The sequence below is a fragment of the Papaver somniferum genome, chromosome 10, assembly GCF_003573695.1.
Source record: "Papaver somniferum cultivar HN1 chromosome 10, ASM357369v1, whole genome shotgun sequence".
Taxonomy (NCBI): domain Eukaryota; kingdom Viridiplantae; phylum Streptophyta; class Magnoliopsida; order Ranunculales; family Papaveraceae; genus Papaver; species Papaver somniferum.
In genome coordinates, this window is record NC_039367.1 from 18,912,035 (window position 1) to 18,933,302 (window position 21,268).

At 36.3% G+C, this 21,268-nt stretch overlaps 1 pseudogene; it reads left to right on the forward strand.

Moving 5' to 3' along the window:
* Positions 1-720: 720 nt before the first annotated feature.
* LOC113315364 overlaps positions 721-21,268 on the forward strand; it is a 111,786-nt pseudogene continuing 91,238 nt past the window's right edge.

Sequence of the window (21,268 nt, forward strand, 5' to 3'; positions counted from 1 at the left end):
CAACTATTCGTAAAGCAATAAGTGGAATTGAGCAAATTGTTGGTGAAACTCTTTATGATTACTGGGAACGGTACAAGAAATTATTGTCTAGCTGTCCACACCACCAAATCAGTGAGAAACTCATAGTGCAGTATTTTGTATGATGGGATGCTTCAATCAGAGAGAAATCTCATAGATGCGGCTAGTGGTGATGCATTAACCAACAAAACCATTGATGAAGCCACGGAACTGATCGAGAACATGGCTGCAAACACGCAGAAATTTAATACAAGAGGCACATAGATGGCTAGGAGGTTCGACGAAGTCAGTTCTTCTTCACACTTAGAGGAACGAATGGGTAATATGGAGAAGATGATGTAACAAATGGCGGTTGTGATCATTCCTGCTTATGAAGAATAGGCCGAACAGGTGAACGTTGTGTTTCCGAATCAGAGGCAAAGGTATGATCCATACTCTAATACTTATAATCCCGGGTGGAAAGATCATCCGAATTTCAGTTATGCAAACAAGCAAGATGCAGTTTCCAACCCTGTTTTCGGAAGACAAGGTGGTTTTCAACAATCACAATTCCAATCACAACATCAACATTAACAGCAAAATCAAAGCTCAAGTTTAGAACAGATGATGAAAGCCATGATGCAGAAAAAAGACGCAATATTACAACATAACACACATTATCAACAAAAGAATGATGCAACTGTCAAAGATCTCCAATTACAAATGGGGCAAATAGCAACTGATGTGAATCTACTGAAGGCACAAGCTTCAACAAAGTTGCCATCACAACCTTTCGTAAACCCAAGAGAGCACGTCAATGCAATAACATTAATAAGTGGAAGACAAGTTGAGGAGCCGCAACAACAAGGTTCTAATCTGGATACGGGAGCAGTACGTGTACCAAATGACGATATTGAAAAGGAAGTAGAGGCGGAAACCGTACCAAAGGAAAATCCAACCTCAATTGGCCAACCTAAGGACACGGTTCCCACTTTTACCATACCACCTCCTTTTCCTAGTCGTTTTGCCAAATCCAAGAAAGAAGCTCAATACAAGGAGATCATGGATATTTTCAGCAAGATACACATCAACATTCCATTTATTGAGGCCATCAGAACCGTACCCAGGTATGCCAAGGTTTTGAAGGATTTGTGTACAAGGAAGGATAGGTTGATTGCTAATGAGATTACTCAGGTGGGAGAAAGTGCTACAACTATGTTATTTAAGAAGATGCCTACAAAGTGTGAATATCCTGGCGGTTTCACAGTTCACGTTACCATTGGTAACCGACGATTTGAGCGTGCTTTGCTTGATTTGGAAGCTTCAACAAGTGTTATGTCAGCCGATGTTTATGATTCTTTGAATCTTGGACCTTTAAAAGAGGCGAAGATCACTATTCAATTGGCTAACAAGTCCAATATATATCCTAAGGGAGTCGTTGAGGACGAGTTAGTTCAAGTGAATCAGTTAATCTTTCCATTTGATTTCTACATTGTGGATATGCACAATGGAGATAATTGTTCATCTACTTCGTTACTTCTTGGGAGATCGTTCATGAAAACTGCAAAGACAAAGATTGATGTTGATAGTGGTGCACTCACTATGGAATTTGATAAGGAGATCATACGGTTCAATATTTTTGAAACCATGCGTTATCCTAGTGATATTTACTCAACTTTCTCTATTGATGTTACTGGTTCGTTAGCGCAACAAATGTTTGATTTGAACGCTGAAGATGAACTTGGAGTTATGTTACGCAATAACATTAATGTGGACGTTCACGGGCAACCGAACCTGGACGTTGACTTAGCCAAAGAGCTAGTGGAGATGTGTAGTGCCTTAACATCGCTACAAGAAGTAAAAACGGGTGATATTTCTTATATTTCATTACCCATAACTAATGAGGTTCCTTTACCTTCTATTGTGCAGGCACCGAAACTAGAACTAAAGCCGCTTCCGGACGACCTAAAGTACGCGTACTTGGATAATAAAGACGAACTTCCGGTGATTATTGGAAAGAACCTCACCCCCAGTTCAAGAAGAACGTCTACTTAGGATTCTGAAAGAGTACGAAACGGCTATTGGTTGGACAATTGCTAATATAAAAGGCATTAGTCCATCCATGTGCATGCATAAAATCATAATGGAAGATGATTTTAAGCCAGTACGTGATGCTCAGCGTAGGCTTAACCCCCCCAATGATGGAGGTCGTGAAGAAAGAGATCCTAAAATTACTAAGTGTGTGGGTGATTTACCCAATTTCTGACAGCAAATGGGTTAGCCCAGTTCAAGTAGTGGCCAAGAAAGCAGGCGTCACTGTTTTTAGAAATCAAGATGATGAACTCGTTCCTACAAGAGTTCAAACAGGATGGAGAGTATGCATAGACTACAGAAATCTTAATACAACAACCTGAAAGGATCACTTTTCTTTGCCCTTTATTGATCAGATGTTAGAGAGATTAGCGATACATTCACATTATTGCTTTTTGGATGGTTATTCGGGGTACAATCAGATTTTTATTGCACCAAAGGATCAAGAGAAGACTACTTTCACTTGTCCTTTTGGTACATTTGCCTATAGACGAATGTCGTTTGGTCTTTGCAATGCGCTTGCCACTTTTCAGAGGTGTACGGTTAGTATATTTTCTGACTATGTGGAGCGCATCATTGAGGTATTTATGGATGATTTTAGTGTTTATGGAAATTCATTTGATATTTGTTTACAAAATCTTGAAGTTGTGCTTAAAAGATGCATAGACACTAATCTTATTTTAAATTGGGAGAAATGCCATTTCATGGTAGACCATGGAATAGTGCTTGGTCATATTGTGTCCTCTCGAGGGCTCGAAGTTGACAAAGCAAAGATAAGCTTAATAAGAAACTTACAATATCCCACTTCGGTTAGGGAGATTCGTTCTTTTCTTGGTCATGCAGGTTTTTACAGGCGGTTTATCAAGGATATCTCCAAAATCTCAATGCCAATGTGCAAATTATTGCAAAAGGAGGTTATTTTTGACTTCAACAAGGAGTGCAAGGATGCTTTCGATAAACTGAAAGAATTGTTAACAACTGCACCAGTTATCAAGTCATCGGATTGGAGTTTGCCATTTGAATTAATGTGTGATGCAATTGACTATGCAGTTGGAGCCGTTTTGGGTCAAAGAGTAGACAAGCTGTCTCATGTGATTTACAATGCATCTAGAACCTTAAACGATGCACAAATCAACTATTCTACCACCGAGAAAGAATTTTTGGCTATAATGTTTGCACTAGAAAAATTTAGATCCTATTTGGTGGGTACAAAAGTGATTGTTATTCTGATCATGCAGCACTTCGGTACCTATTAAAGAAGAAAGAAGCTAAGCCGAGACTTATACGGTGGATACCACTATTGTAAGAATTTGATTATGAAATAAAGGATAAAGGAGGTATTGAAAATACCGTTGCAGATCATCTTAGTAGACTTGTTGTTTCCGAAGAAGAACTTCCTTTACAAGATCGTTTTCCAGACGAAAAACTTTTCTCAATTGAAGATTCAAAACCTTGGTACGTGGATATAGTGAACTACTTGGTTAAAAGACAAGTACCTAGTACAATGTAGAATTTCCAAAAGCTTAAGCTTAAGAAAATAACCAAGCAGTATGTGTGGGGATGAGCCCTACTTGTGTAAATATGGTTCCGATCAAATCATCCGCAGGTGTGTACCTAATTCTGAATTTCAATCTATTCTTACTTTTTGTCATACTTATGCATGTGGTGGTCACTTTGGTTCTAAACGTACCGCTTTCAAAGTACTTGAAAGTGGATTTTATTGGTCTATCCTATTTGAGGATGCATATATTTTTTGCAAATATTGTGATAGATTTCAAAGAACGGACAATCTAGGTGCTCGAAATCAAATGCCACTCACACCAATTCTTGTTGTTGAAGTATTTGATGTGTGGGGAATTGATTTTATGGGTCCTTTTGTCAATTCTAATGGAAAATTTTATATACTTCTTGTTGTGGATTATGTTTCTAAATGGGTGGAAGCTAAAGCCACCCCTACTAATGATTCTCAAGTCGTTTGTGAGTTTGTGAAGGAATATATTTTTTCTATACATGGTACACCAAGAGTGGTTATCAGCGATGGAGGTTCCCATTTTCAGAAATCCTTCCATGCGCTACTCAAGAAGTACAACATAACACACAAGGTTGGTACGCCGTATCACCCACAAACTAGTGGGAAGACTAAATCTCAAACCGTGAGATTATATCCATTCTTGAGAAAACCGTGAACACTTTACGGAAAGATTGGAGTTATAGGCTTAATGATGCATTATGGGCATATAGAACGGCGTACAAAACACAGATTGGTATGTCTCCATATCAGTTGGTTTATGGCAAAGCTTGTCAGCTTCCAGTTGAACTTGAACACAATGCATTTTGGCCGATAAAGATGTGCAACATGGATTATGACAATGCGGGGAAACAAAGGAAGTTACAACTCAATGAGCTAGAGGAGATACGTAATGATTCTTACGAGAGTTCTCGTATTTACAAGGAAAAGACGAAACTTTTCCATGACAAGATGATTTCTCGAAAGAATTTTGTTGTGGGTCAAAAAGTTCTTTTATTCTCGTCATAAACTATCTCCTGGTAAGCTAAGGTCCAAATGGATTGGATGTATGTTGTTACTAATGTTTATTCTCATGGCGCAGTTCAAATTTCTAGTCTTAGAGATGGAACAAATTTAAAGATGAACGGCCATAGGTTGAAGCCATATTATGAAAGAATTGCTTATGTGGATATGGATGTGCAAGAATTTCATGATTATCTCCCTCTGGAGGAGTAATTAAAAGGATGCCTAGTAGGGCTGAGGACATTAAACTAAGCGCTAAATAGGAGGCAACCCATCGGTTTTGTATCTATATCCATTTTGTTTTTAGTTTTATTAGTTTTGCATATCATATTTTGCATTCCCATCTTAGACTTTACAAGTCCTATATCTATAATGAAAGTTTGGACGAATTCTCGTCAGAAAATTCTGACTGCGCGCTTGTCATGAAAATAGCTCTCGAGACTTCATACGGAGTCCGATTTGAGTGGTTAACCCCAAATTTTAAAAAGTACAGACTCACATCTATTATCCAAAAATAAAATCTTAATTTGGAGTCTGTTAAGTTGGATCCATAGGCCTGGACATTTGAGTCTCGGTATTTTCCCAGAACTTTTTCAGATTGCATGTCAGTCAGTCCGGATGCCATCAAAGTCAAACCGTTTATCGAAAAACTGTGACCTTTTAGGACCTTATAGAAAAGATGTAGGTGAATAACTTTTGTTTAGAATGTTTTTTCTAATTCCCTGCCCATTGGTACATTTTTCGAGTTTTTCAGAGATGTTATGTCAGAAATCAGAATTTTCGGTTTTGAACATTGAGGACAATGTTGAGTTTAAGTGTGGGGAAGCATTTAGTATCATACTGTATGCATATGAAAATAATAAATAATAATTACTTTGTGATTTCATGCATTCTTGAGACTTCATATTTTGGAGTTACTTATGAGCTATTTAGGATGACACTCTAAACCTTTTCAGGTTGAAACAGTTCTCACAGTTGTATATTGAGTTCCACTTTATCGTTCTAATTTTTTTGTTTAAAATATATGTTTATAATTGAATGCGAAACTAAGATATGGTACTAGTTTGAAAGATTCATCCTCGCAATTAATCATTACTGAATCACTTTCTTTTTATTTTTGCAGTTATATGTTTCTCTAAGATGATTTGGTGGGATCCTAATACTTTCGTGGATGTTGTAGCAAGGTAATCATTGGTTGAGTATATAAAATCCCCATAGACAATTGTATTATACTCATAAAGACTGAGCCGGAGGAAAAATAAAGAAAAGAAAAAGAAAAAGAAAGAGCTTAATATCTCTAACTCTTAATTCAATCCGCAATCAGAAAATAGAAATATGCGAGCCCGATTGAATATAAGAGGAGTTATTTGAACGGTACCAAAGACCAATGTTCAAGTGTCAATCAATGTAAATCAACAACCAAAGGTTGGATATTCTAATTGATTGATCTTAACGCACAACCTGTGATATTTCAATTATATAACAAAATATAATGCGGAAAAGAAATAACACAGAAACTAGAATTTTGTTAAAGAGGAAACCGCAAATGTAGGAAAACCCTGGTAACTAGTCCATATTGAACACCACACTGTATTAAGCCGCTACAGACTCTAGCCTACTACCAATTAACCTCGGACTGGACTGTAGTTGAACCCTAATCAATCTCCCACTGTTTCGAGGTACAGTTGCGCTCCTTACGTCTCTGATCCCAGTAGGATACTACACACTTGATTTCTTTAGCTGATCTCACCTACAATAAGAGTTGCTATGACCCAAAGTCGAAGACTTTATAGACAAATCTGTCTCACATAGAAAAGTCTATAAGATTGAATAAATATGTCTCCCACAGAAATATCCAAGAGTTTTTGTTTTGTCTTTTGATAAATCAAGGTGAACAGGAACCAAATGATAAACTGGACTTATATTCCCGAAGAACAGCCTAGTATTATCAATCACCTCACAATAATCTCAATCGACTAGCGAAACAAGATATTGTGGAATCACAAAGGATGAGACGAAGGTGTTTGTGATTACTTATATATCTTGCCTATCGGAGAAATTAATCTCAAGAAAATCTTACGATTTCACTCAATCATTATAGAAACAGCAAGATCAGATCACGCAACTACAAAGAGAATAGTTGGGTTTGGCTCACAATCCCAATGTAGTCTTCAAGTCTTTAACCTAGAGGGTCTCGAGAAAAAACCTATGGTTAAAGGAGAATCGACTCTAGTTATGAGACTAGTAACACACAGGAGGTGTTGATAAGTGCACAATTCATATGATTTTAGTGTCCATTTCATACTTGTTTTAGCTATTATTCTTGCATATTTTCGTATTGTTACTCTTGTTTGCTATTATTTGTCTCAATTAGGTGAATCATCCAAAAAGGAGATACAAAGTGCTGAAAATATCTATGAAGATAAGCATTCCAAGTATCTAAGTGCCCAAGTACAACGAAAAGGAGCGAAATGCTCAAAATCAAGAGAAGGGACAAAGACCGATCTTAACTCATTAAAATTAAGAATTTCTCATCATCATCTTGAATAGAATTGAAAGATAAAATAATGCAAAAAGAATTAGGTCATTCTGAGTACGGATGAAGAAGTTGTGGCCAAAACAAGTTTTTATCAATACCGAAGACAGTAAGGTTCGCATACCGGGTATGCATACTTAATTCCGAAAATTTCTGCTGGAATTTGAAGTTTGTGGACCAGGTACGTGTACTTAGAAAGTGGGAAAACGTGTATTCATATCTTGGAAGGCTTAAGGGCACGTTTAGATTCGTTATTTCGCTATTTTGGGTCGGGTTCTTGAACCAAACTAAATACGTGAAGGCCAAGCAATGTAAACCTATAAAAATGTATTAGGGTATGTAAATATCATCACATCAAGAGATCACGAAATTGTAAAGCTTGGAGAGGAGAAAAATCATACGGAGTGAAAGCTAGGGTTTCAGAGCGATTCTCAATCGTAACGATATCTCTAACCTTTTCTTATATGTATATCATGGATGTTTCTACATCCATGAGTAGCTAAACACCTATTGATTGAGGATGAATTCTAAGTTGTAAACAATATTTGAGTTATTATATTAATCTACTTTAAAGTTCTTCATATGATTATCGTTTGTTTATATTATTTGAATATTTATGATTGATTGGTAGATTGTTTAGGTGGCCAAATAAATTGATTTGTTGATTCAATTTATTGTTAGTATTAAATTAGGTGATAAGTAATCGTCGAACAACTTGTACACAAGTAGAGAACACAAAACCTTGCAGAGGGATTCTGTGGAGCGATTGTGTGTATAAACAACACTAAAAGGTGGACCTTGATCTAAGAGTCTAACTAGTAGGATCAACCTATAAATTCACAAAAGATAAAGCGTTCGATTGGATTACACCTTGAGTGATCTACTACTTGGTGGTTCGTTGAATAGAATCTGGTAGACGAGAACTTCCGTATCCAGTAATATAAGGAATTTAGGTGATAACACTGATCTAGCTGTTATTCTACTGTTGGTGATAGTCTATGTTTAACGAAGAGTAGGAAATTATAATAACTCATTGACGGTTTATTAACGAAGAAGGATTCCTAGATCATATCTCTCTTTATTGATTACAATACAACTTTATTTGCTTTGATTATTTACTTTGTTCGAAATCTAAAACAAAACCCCCCCTTTGTGACACTTTGACAACTAAAACTCAATGCTCTTCATGGGAACGATCCTTACTTCCATTATATTACCAGTTAATTGTGTGGAAATAAGATTATTAATTTTATTGCACTTACGACACACACCAGGTGTGTGGATTAGTTTTCCCAGTTGGTAGAGTTCTCATTTATACAGTTTTCAAATTAGGGTTTTGAATCCAAGTTACCTTGGTAACAAAGCATTCGATATTCACCATTAGATGAAAAACCTGATTCAATGAAGATAATATCTTTCAACCGTTAGATCGAACTTAGCTTGTTACACACAAATGAAATGTACCCTCATTTAGGTTTATGTAACCGTACCCAAGTGTGTACACCATGTTGGTTCAAAAATAGTTAACCGAGGTTAGCCATATGATAACTCTCATATCTACCTTATTTATCTTAACCATAACTAGTTCAAACGACTCAAATGAAACTAGTTTAAAGAGTTGTTCAATTGCTATATTCTTATAGAATTATACAAGAACACAATTGAAGAAAAATCGGTTTGATTCACTTGAATCAATATATGAACATTATAGCCACGGTTTCCAAAGATTGTATTCCTTATTAATAAATGTTTAAGTTCATGTACACAACCGATTTTAGAAAGTAACCCACTTAAGTATGCATACTTAAGTAACCGGATTTGAGTTTGGTTTGGTTTTCAAACTCAGAAGAAATTCACGGACGTGAATTTCCACCAGTATGCGTACGGGTATGCATATTTACCCAGTCTCCTTCAACCATTTTGTATACACACAAGTATGCATACTTTTGATTCCCGGTTTTGGACTTATACACTAATGTGTGAACACACTATATATCTAAAGATGGTTACAAGATTCTAAACTCTTTATTTCAATCATTGAAACATTCTTAGAGGATGACAATAGCCGTTTTCACACACTATTAGCATCAAAGCAATTTTCAAGATATTGAAATAATCATTATCAAAATATTCCAAGCCTACATTGAATGATTGTATCACACAAACCATGTAAGATGTTACTCGGAAATTTTCTCATGATATAAGATGAACTTGGTCGAAGAGAAAGCGTACCAACACATATTTCGAGAAATATGTAAGCGAGATATACTCAGCTCGAAATCTCAAATGTGTATAGAGAAAACTATATCATAACACGACTTATGTCTCAATATAGGAGATAGAGTAGAAATAGACTTTCCAAGTGATAAATGAGTTCAAGTCTCCACATACCTTTTTTCGAAGAAGTTCCACAAGCTCCCCGTAGTAGTTCTTCGTCTTCAAATGATAAATGCCGTGAAAACTAAGCTCAACTACACAATCTATGTCCTAGTCCGAGACATCTAAAAATAGGTTAGAAATTAAGACTTATAGTTTTTATCACTAACATTGACAAACATGCTTGAGATAGCAACATGCGAGTTCAACCGAGCAGTGCTCTAACAACCTTGGTCAAATACCTGGAGAGATTTAATGAATTATTGTTTCAATGTCCTCACCATGGTCTTGAAAATTGGAGACTTGTGCACATTTTGTATGAAGGTTTAGATGTCAGTACCCAAACTACAGTTGAGTCAATGTGCAACGGTGCATTTATTGACAAAAGTGCTAAAGAGGCTTGGACTTTCTTAATCGAAGTCGCTGAAAAGACTCAGCAGTGGGAGTCCATCCATGAACCTAAAAAGACTGCGCTTGTAGCCAATGTCCATAGAATTGAGTCCGACTTTGAAGGGAATACAATGGTTGCATCCTTGGCTAGGAGAGTATAAGCGCTAGAGCTGCAGAAGAATGTGAAACCTACTGCCCCTACTATCCCTGATCAAATTGAAACAGCCACTTGTGCCGCATGCCGCAGTTCACATCACCTAGTGGATAGTTATCCAGACCTACGTGCATTTCAAGAATCTAATGAGTAATAACCAAGGATATTCATATCCTAGAAACCCCCAAGTACATTCGTTCAACCAATACCCTGACGTGAAAAAGCCTAGCTTTGAGGATAGTGTCGGTCTGTTGATCCAAAAACTTTTGCAATTTCAAAAGATCACAGAACAACGTTTCACAAGTCTAGAAATTAGATGGGTCAAATCTGTGATGCTCTAAAAGAGAGAGAAAAGAGAAAACTCCCTAGTCAGCCCCTAAAAAATCCCAAGAGAGTATTTCAGGCAAGTACGCCAGCTTGCAATGAGTCCTCACATGATCATGTGAATGCTGTCACTACTCTTTGTAGTCGTAAAGTTTTTGATAATAATGTAGGTGTATCATAGTCAAATGATTCTACGTTAGACTCACAATTGCACACAACACCACAAAAAACATCTAGGGTAGAAAAAGTCTAAGCATGATAATGACTCTAAGAATTATACTGATGTTAATATCCCTGCACCATCTAATGTACCTATTGCCCCATTTCCCCAAAGGTTGGTACAACAGAAGAAAGGTACCCAATACAATGAGATGATGGAGATGTTTAAGCGAGTCAATATAAATATTCCTTTTCTTGAAGCAATCAAACAAATACATGTTTATGCTAAATTCTTGAAAGATCAATGCACACAAAAGCGGAAGCTTCATGTACACAAGCGTGCCTTTATCACTGAGCAGGTAAGTTCAATTATTCAAAACAAGACCCCACCTAAGTTTAAATACCCAGGTAGTCCAACTACCTCTTGCACTATAGGTGATCACACGATCAAAAAAGCTTTATTGGACTTAGGTGTTAGTGTGAACTTATTGCCATATTCTGTGTATGTGCAGTTACGTCTTGGGGAGTTGAAACCCACCCCTGCTACGCTATAATTAGCGGACAGATCTGTAAAAATACCCCGTGGTATTTTTGAAGATGTGTTAATCAAGGTTGATAAATTTTATTTCCCCGTGGATTTTATTGTGTTAGATACTCAACCTGTGCAAAATCCAGAAAGTCATATTCCAGTCATTTTAAGACGTCCCTTCTTGGCAACGTCCAATGCTATCATAAATTGTCGTAGCAAAATATTAAATTTGTCTTTTGGCAACATGACTGTGGAATTGAATGTGTTTCATGTTAACCAACTACCCATAGATTTTGATGATAATGAATTACATGATATTAACATGATTGAGAGTCTAATCCAAGACTCCTTGCCTGACATTTTGTGTATGGATCCTTTGCAAGCATGTTTAGATAACTTTGACTTAGATATCTTTGATTCTGAGTACATTAGTGAAGTACACTCTTTGCTTGAATTTGTGCCACCTATGGACATTGCTAAATGGCAGACTGCAGTGGAACCACTTTCACTCTCTGATTCCAAATATGCCCCATCTCTGGTCGAACCACCTACGCTTGATCTGAAACCATTGCCTGATACTTTGAAATATGCTTTCTTAGGTTCTTATGATGTTTTTCCTGTGATTATTGCATCATGTTTAGACTCGAAACAGGAAAGTAAACTTTTAGAAGTGCTTAAAGAACATAAAGAGGCCTTAGGTTGAACCATCTCAGATATTAAAGGTATAAGTCCCACAATTTGCATGCATCATATAAATCTTGAAGAAAACACTAAACCATCTAGGGAAATTCAAATGAGACTTAAACCAAACATGAGAGATGTTGTTAAGGGTGAGATTATGAAATTGCTTGATGCGGGTATGATATACCTAATCCCAGATAGCCAATGGGTCAGTCTCATTCAAGTTGTCCCCTAAATGTCTGGCATTACTGTAGTTCAAAATGAAATGAATGAGCTAGTCCCCGCTCGTGTGACCACATGGTGGCGAGTTTATATTGACTATATGAAGTTGAACGCGGTAACAAAGAAAGACCACTTTCCTCTTCCATTCATTGACCAAATGCTAGAAATGTTGTCAAGGCATAGTAACTATTGTTTATTAGATGGCTACTCAGGTTATAACCAAATTCATACAACACCCAAAGATCAACCAAAGACCACATTTACCTGTCCTTATGGTACATTTTCTTATCGTCGTATGCCCTCTTGGTTGTCTAATGCACCCGCTACTTTTCAACGTTGCATGATGAGCATCATTTCTGACATGGTAGATAAATTTTTGGAAATCTTCATGGATGATTTTTCTTTATTTGGGTCGTCTATTGATGAATGTTTGCATCATCTTACTCTTGTGATGATTCGATGTAAAGAAAAGAATTTGGTTTTGAACTGGGAAAAATATCATTTCATGGTTAACTCAAGCATAGTTCTAGGGCATATCATTTCTGAAAAAGTCATAGAAGTAGATAGAGCCAAAGTTGATCTCATTCAACACTTGCCTCAACCTCGCTCTGTGAGGGAGATAAGGTCATTCTTAGGCCATGCCTATTTTTACCGACGATTCATCAAAGACTTTAGCAAAATTTCAAGACCCTTGTATAGTCTTCTTGAAAAAGATGTTGCATTTGTCTTTGATGATGCTTGTAAGGAAGCATGGGATCAATTGAAATCTCTTCTCACATCTTCCCCTATAGTCAGACCACCCGACTGGACCTTACCATTTGAAATTATGTGTGATGCGTCTGACTATGCTGTGGGAGTTGTTTTATGTCATCGAGTGGACAAACTCCCATATGTGATATACTATGCTAGTAACACACTTAATGATGCTCAACTAAATTATTCAACAACTGAGAAAGAATTACTAGTTGTTGTGTTTCCATTGGATAAGTTTAGATCTTATTTTATAGGGTCTAAAGTCATCATATATTCTGACCATGCTGCATTAAAATATCTTTTGTCTAAGAAAGATGCTAAGGCTCGTCTAATTCGATGGATACTCTTGTTACAAGAGTTCAATCTCGAAATTCGAGATAAGAAAGGGTCTGAAAATGTTGTTGCTGATCACTTGTGTAGGTTGAATGTTGAGTCTGTTGATGAGTCTTTGCTTATTAGAGAATCATTCGCTGACGAACAATTGATGCTTGTTTCTGAAATGCCTTGGTTTGTTGATATTGTTAACTACCTTGCTACTGGTAGAATTCCCTTTCATTGGTCTAGACAAGACCGCTCTAAATTCTTTGCTGAAGTGGAATATTTCTTTTGGGATGACCCATAATTGTTTAAATACTTCCCTGACCAACTCATTAGGGGTTATGTCCCCAATTCTGAACAAAGAGATGTCATCTCTTTCTGTCATGACCATGCATGTGGAGGCCATTTTAGTGCCAAGAAAACTGCTGCAAAGATCTTGCAGAGTGGTTTTTATTGGACATTATTGTTCAAAGATAGTCACACTTTATGCGTTTCTTGTGACCGATGCCAGAAATTAGGAAGTATCTCAAGAAGAAACATGATGCCCTTACAACCTGTTTTGATTATTGAATTGTTTGATGTATGGGGTGTTGATTTCATGGGTCCCTTTACTAAATCTTAAGGTAAGTTATACATTCTTGTTGCTATTGATTATGTTTATAAGTGGGTAGAAGTCATTTCCTCCGAAACAAATGACCATAAGTAGTTCTTTCTTTTCTTAAAAAAAAACATTTTCTCTCGTTTCGGAACACCTAGAGAAATAATCAATGATGGTCGTACTCATTTTTGCAATAGACCTTTTGAATCACTTATGCACAAGTATGGAATCACCCATAAGATAGCAACACCTTACCATCCTCAGACCAATGGCCAAGTAGAAGTTTATAATAGGGAAATTAAGCATATTCTTGAGAAGACTGTTAATCCTACTAGGAAAGACTGGTATTTACATTTAAATAATGCTTTATGGTCCTATAGAACTACATAGAAAACTCCTATTGGCATGTCCCCTTATAGACTTGTGTATGGTAAAGCTTATCATCTACCTGTTGAGCTAGAACATCGTGCTTATTGGGCTGTAAAGAAACTGAACTTTGATCTTGATAAGGCTGGTACCCAAAGGAAACTTCAACCAACTCAATGAGTTGGAAGAATTAAGAAATGATGCATATGAGTGCCAAAATATACAAAAATGGAATGAAAGTGTTTCATGACAAGCGCATTTTGTGCAAATTTTTCAGACCTGGTCGAAAAGTTTTATTGTACAACACTCGTTTGCATCTTTTTCTAGGAAAGTTACATTCTCGATGGTCAGGTCCATCCTTGGTACGTACTGTTTCCCCCATGGAGATGTTGAAATCGAAAATACAACAAACAAGACCATCTTCAAGGTTAATGGTTAGAGATTGAAACCATTTCTGAAGCCACTTCCAACAGAGGTTGAGACCACTGACTTGGAAGACCCCGTCTATGTGGACTAAACTGGTTCACCTGTGTACATACATATGGATTAAAAGTCCATTCTCTGTCCCTTTTCTTTTTCTTTTTGCATCATTTTTATGTGTGTTAACCAAACTTTTTGTCTTATCGTTCTATACCTTGTTGTTTGCTTTTAAAGCATTCATAAACTTTTGGTTTAGCACCATCATGTTTGCATCTGGTAATATCTTTCCTTAAATATACTATGTGATGTTCTCATGGTATGTTTTTGTAATTCTTATCATCTTTTGAAACATTGAGGACAATGTTAGATTTAGGTTTGGGGGAGTATTTTGCATATAGATTTTTTAGTCTTTTGCACCTTAAAAAAATCAAAAAATTCAAATATTTGTAAATACTTGCATAAAACCTCCAACTTTTTGAGATTTTAGAGTCACTAGCATGCTTCTATCTATGTTTACATATAGAGTCTGACCGAAATAACTGAACTTAGAAGTACTAGAGAACACAATCGGGTTTCTTGTTTTTCTGAGCGTTAAAGTTGGATTTAACCATGCCGGTGGGAAAATTAGGTGCAACAAAATTATTTGGTATTAGAGTTGTGATCACCTTTAGTGGAGACTACCTATTTTTACATCAAGCGAGGCACCGACCTTCATTTTTGTGACTATCTAAAAAGTCTTTTTAGAGTGTGTGTCACCGTACGTAAATTCCGGGTAGGAATATTGACCTACCCAAATTCGCACCACTTTCAGAATTATTTTTGATCTCTTGAGTGCTAATTCCTTCAATCATGAGGATGACGTCCAAATATGAAACTCCTTCTTGTAGTTTGATTTGCAGTTAGCACCGCTCTCTCTCTTTCTCTCGACAACATCAACTGATCCATATAAACACATCATCATCAACGAGCATAGCAACACAAAATTTTATGAAGAAGGATTGAAATAGTCATAGGTTTACATGCAACAATACAAGGAAGAGTAACAATTCATATCCAAAGTGAAGATACAGTAAAAGAGTAGAATTCGTTATACAAAATTGAATGCTTATGTTACAAGAGCAAAGAAAATCAAATAAGATGAGAATTGGTGAAGTTTATGAAATTAAAACAATACAAGTTGCGAAGAATTGAGTGATAAAGTCCTTCATCCATGGATTTAGTAGTTTCATTATTTATTTTGTTGTTAATTTGTATCTTGTTTTAATAAAAAAAAAAAAGTTTATTTTCTTAGTTTTGTTTAATAACACCATGGTAAAGAAGAAGAATTTAAGAAGAAATTTCAAGCAACAAGGAAATTGAAGAAAAGAGTTACAAATTTTCAAGATTCTACAAAGTTCAGAAGTTCATCATCAACATTTGAAGAGACTGAAGACAAAGATATATCTATGGATGTTGTGAGAGCGGTGTTGATTGCCGATCAGATGTGAAGGTAAGAGAGTACTCCCATCCTTGCTAATGATTGATTCCTTTCTTACCGATCATCAGAAAAAGATTTTTATTCCCACAATTTAGTGGAGTCTCCAGAAATTATTTCGGAAGGTTCTCCTTCCCACCATTCAACTTGTGCAGGATCTCTCTCTTCATTCCTTCCTGCACATATGAGAGACTCAAAAAGCGGTCTTTTTCAGTGCAATTATCATAAAACCCTATTGGTGAGGCAGAAGTCGAGGCTTGTGATCACCCTCGAACCCGAATTTTTTCATATGGTGTGGTTATTTCTCGCTCAACTCTTAAGGATGAGAATGCGTTCTTTGGTATTTCCAACTTCTTGTTACTAGCATGCAAAAACTCTATGTCCTCATAGCTCCTTGGATGCTTATGACTCTAATACGCTCTGAAGTTGGAGAAGGTTTTGTGGGTACACCTCTGGTAAACCGTCACGGGACTACAACTCGTCCACTAGAGACACCTAGGGGTTTAAAGGCTTAGTGCATTCGCTAAATGCATTCCAGAGACCAGCGACAGTGGTATAGTTAGGATTTTGTAATTTCTTTTTCACTTGAGGACAAGTAAAATTCAGGTTTGGGGGTATTTGATGAGTGCCAAATATTTCATATATCTATACCTTTTTATTGGCAATTATCTCATCTTTTGCGCTTTAAAATCATATATTACCCCAAATGTTGTATTTTCATTGTCTTCAAGAATAAATAACTTTACTAATTAACTTTGTGTTTTTAGGTACTAAATAAAGCTTGAATGAATAGAGAAGCCAAAAGAGTAGAGAATTGTTGACAACGGAAGAGAGATAATAAACCTCCCACTAGAAAGCAGTGAAGAATGTTGTTTGAAAGACTCAAAACTATAAGTGGGCTTGAGATACTAGCTTTAAAGAAAGTTTGGGCCTAGAATAAGATCTTCCAAGAGATAAAACCCAAGATCTAAGACCCAAATACGTTTCCATTTTGAACCATCATATTCGATGAAGCTGCTAAGTATCCAACGACATCTCCAAACTATGCATCAAATTCTACTCCACCTGCCCAATACCCTAGCACCTACCATTCTTCCCTTACTCGAGCATAAACCAAACAACTCCTTCACGTCATTTTCATCTCTCAGTTCACCTTCCTCCATCACTTCCATCCCGACCACCTCTGAGCACACCCACCCTATCAGCCACCTTCTCAATAGCCATCAATCGACCTCCTAGTCTCTATTTATATCCATCTTAGCTTCTTCTCCCAAATTGTAACCCTAGAAGCTAGGATTGAGAGAGATAAGAATAGGGTTATCTTCACAACTGGAAAATATCAAATCAAGGAGCTGTAGAGTTGTATTGCGGAAGGGGTTTGTCAGAAAAACTGTTATGAGTGAGTGGGTGTTCTCTAATTTTCGAATTGTAGTGATTGAGAGGAATTGGTGTCTAAATAGAAGTTATTGTTGTGTAACAAAATCATCCAATTCTAGCTGGATCAACTAGTTTTCATAATATCAAAGTGTTTTAATCATCTTCATCATGTTCTAAATTCATCTACTAGGGTTTAGATAAAGCCCTATCCTTCTACTGTGTTATTCATTCTAGTAGTGTTTTTCTTGAATACTTAAATTGTTTAGGATAGAATTAATCTTAGTACTTCAACATTTTTCTCTCACAGTGTATGCCATGCATCCATTGTAGTTAGAATACTATTGTTGATTGTGCTGCAACTCATGATAAACTAGACTGTTATTGATCCTTAGATTAGTTTTGCTTTAACAAGACAATTAATGCTTTGGAGAGATACATTAGTTGCGATTAAATTATCCATCGGAAAAACACCTTAGATATAGGGTAAACTTGAATCTGTTATAAGGACAAGAATAATGCTAGCAGTTGAATACATATTGTAGGTTAGAGGTGGATTTGACAATCCTAGTGCCCTCATTCTCATTGTTTACAACTTTCCCTTTATATCTTTACTTTTCAATATGTTTACTAGTTCTCCTTTAGTTTCCATTGATTGTTTATAGTTTCTTTCACAATAGGAAAAATAAGTTTTTTGACCACAACATGGCACTTACACGGGTACCAGATGAAAATGAGATTTTGAACACTCTAAAGCTAATGCAACCGTGGTTCGTGGAAGGCACTGGGATCGGACGTCTTCCCACCAAGATATTTTCAATCAAACTAGAACACAGTTAAGGATGAAATGGTTAAAATTGTCAAAAGCTTTTTTGTTAGAGCACTGCTCGGTTGAACTGGCAAACGTTTCTGTCTCAATCTTGTTTGTCAAGTTTAGTTGTCAAAACTATAAGTCTTGATTTCTAGTCTACTTATAGCAATGTGTAGTTGACCTTTAGACTTCACGGCATTCATCGATTGAAGACGAATAACTATTAAGGGGATCTTGTGGAACTTCATCAACAAAAGGTACGTGGAGACTTGAACTCATCTATCACTCAGAAGTCTATTTCCATTCTCTCTCATCGAGATAAAAGTCGTATAGATATATAGACTTTACATTATACACACTTGATATTTCGAGTTGAGTTTAACTCGCTTACATATTTTTCGAAATATGTGTTGGTAAGCTTTCTCTTTAACCAATTTCTTCTTTTATTCTTGACGAAAGTCAAAAGATGATCATGTGAAAATCGCCTGGTAACATCTTACATGATTTGTGTGAGACAATCATTTGTGTAGACTCGGAATATTTTGTATTGATCATTCGATCACTTGAAAATTGTTGTGAAGCTAATATTTTGTGTGAGACAGCTATTCTCATCTTCCAAGAATGTTTAAATGATTGAAATGGGAGTTTAGAACAATTAACCTTTGATTGGATATAGCACAGTATGCATACTTTTATGCTACCTGGTCCAAGTGTATTCCAAGTCCGGGAATTTAATATGCATACCCCTATGCATACTGATTCAACAGTTGAAGTCCGGGAACTACATTATGCATACCCGTGTGCATACTGATTCAACTGAGTTCAGTCATGAACGACAGTTATGCATACTCATTTGCATACTGGCGAACAAGACCAAGTCCGGGAACTTAGGTATGCGTACCGGTTTGCATACCTGAGTGGGTTAAGTTCTAAAATAGGTTATGTATGTTTACATACTCATGAAAATATACATTTATATAATAAGGAATGCAATCTTTGGGAATCGTGGCTATAATGTTCATGAATGGGTTATGTATGGTACCAAAGACCAATGTTCAAGTGTCAATCAATGTAAATCAACAACCAAAGGTTGTATATTGTAATTGATTGATCTTAATGCACAACCTGTGATATTTCAATTATATAAAAAAATATAATGCGGAAAAGAAATAACACAGACACCAGAATTTTGTTGAGGAGGAAACCGAAAATGCAGAAAAACCCCGGACCTAGTCCAGATTGAACACCACACTGTATTAAGCCGCTACAGACTCTAGCCTACTACCAATTAAATTCGGACTGGACTGTAGTTGAACCCTAATCAATCTCACACTGTTTCAAGGTACAGTTGCGCTCCTTACGTCTCTGATCCCAGCAGGATACTACGCACTTGATACCCTTAGCTGATCTCACCTACAACTAAGAGTTGTTACGACCCAAAGTCGAAGACCTTATACACAAATCTGTCTCACACAGAAAAGTCTATAGGATTGAATGAATATATCTCCCACAGAAATACCCAAGAGTTTTTGTTCTGTCTTTTGATAAATCAAGGTGAACAGGAACCAATTGATAAAACCGACTTATATTCCCGAAAAACAACCTAATATTATCAATCACCTCACAATAATCTCAATCGACTACCGAAACAACATATTGTGGAATCACAAACGATGAGACGAAGGTGTTTGTGATTACTTATATATCCTGCCTATCGGAGAAATTAATCTCAAGCCAATCTTACGATTGCACTCAATCATGATAGAAACAACAAGATCAGATCACGCAACTACAAAGAGAATAGTTGGGTTTGGCTTCACAATCCTAATGTAGTCTTCAAGTCGTTAACCTACAGGGTCTCGCGAAAAAACCTATGGTTAAAGGAGAATTGACTCTAGTTATGCAACTAGTAACACACAGGAGGTGTTGATAAGTGCATAATTCATACAATTTTAGTGTTCATTCCATACTTGTTTTTGCTATCATTCTTGCATATTTTCGTATTGTTACTCTTGTTTGCTATTATTTATCTCTATTAGGTGAATTATCCAAAAAAGAGCTACAAAGTGCTGAAAAGATCTATGAATATAAGTATTCCAAGTATCTAAGTGTCCAAGTCCAAGAGAAGTGGAAGAAGTACAACGAAAAGGAGCAAACGCTCAAAATCAAGAGAAGGGCCAAAGACCGATCTTAACTCAGTCAAATTAAGGATTTATCATCATCATATTGAATAGAATTAAAAGATAAAAATAATGCAAAAAGAATTAGGTCATTCCGAGTACAGATGAAGAAGTTGTGGCCAAAATAAGTTTTTTATCAATACCGAAGACAGTAAGGTTCGCATACCGGGTACGCATACTTAATTCCGAAAATTTTTGTTGGAATTTGAAGTTTTTGGACTAGGTACGCGTACTTAGCCAGTGGGAAATGTGTATCCATACCTTGGAAGGCCTAAGGGCACGTTTGGATTCGTTATTTTGCTATTTCGGGTCGGGTTCTTGGACCAAACTAAATACGTGAAGGCCAAGCAATGTAAACCTATAAAAAGGTATTTGGTTATGTGAAATATCATCACATCAAGAGGTCACGAAATTCTAAAGCTTGGAGAGGAGAAAAATCACACGGAGTGAAAACTAAGGTTTCAGAGCGATTCTCAATCGTAACAATATCTCTAACCTTTTCTTATATGTGTATCATGGATGTTTCTACATCCATGAGTATCTAAACACCTATTGATTGAGGATGAATTCTAAGTTGTAAAAAAGATTTGAGTTATTATATTAATCTACTTTGAAGTTCTTCATATGATTATCGTTTGTTTATACTATTTGAATATTTATGATTGATTGATAGATTGTTTAGGTGGCCAACTAAATTGATTTGTTGATTCAAGCTATAGCTAGTATTAAGTTAGGAGATAACTAATCGTCGAATAACTTGTACACAAGTAGAGAACACAAAACCTTGCAGAGGGATTCTATAGAGCGATTGTGTGTATAAACAACACTAAAAAGTGGACCTTGGTCTAAGAGTCTAACTAGTAGGATCAACCTATAAATTCACAAAAGATAAAGCATTCGATTGGATTACACCCTGAGTGATCTAATACTTGGTGGTTCATTGAATAGAATCTGGTAGGCGAGAACTTCTAATCCAGTGATATAA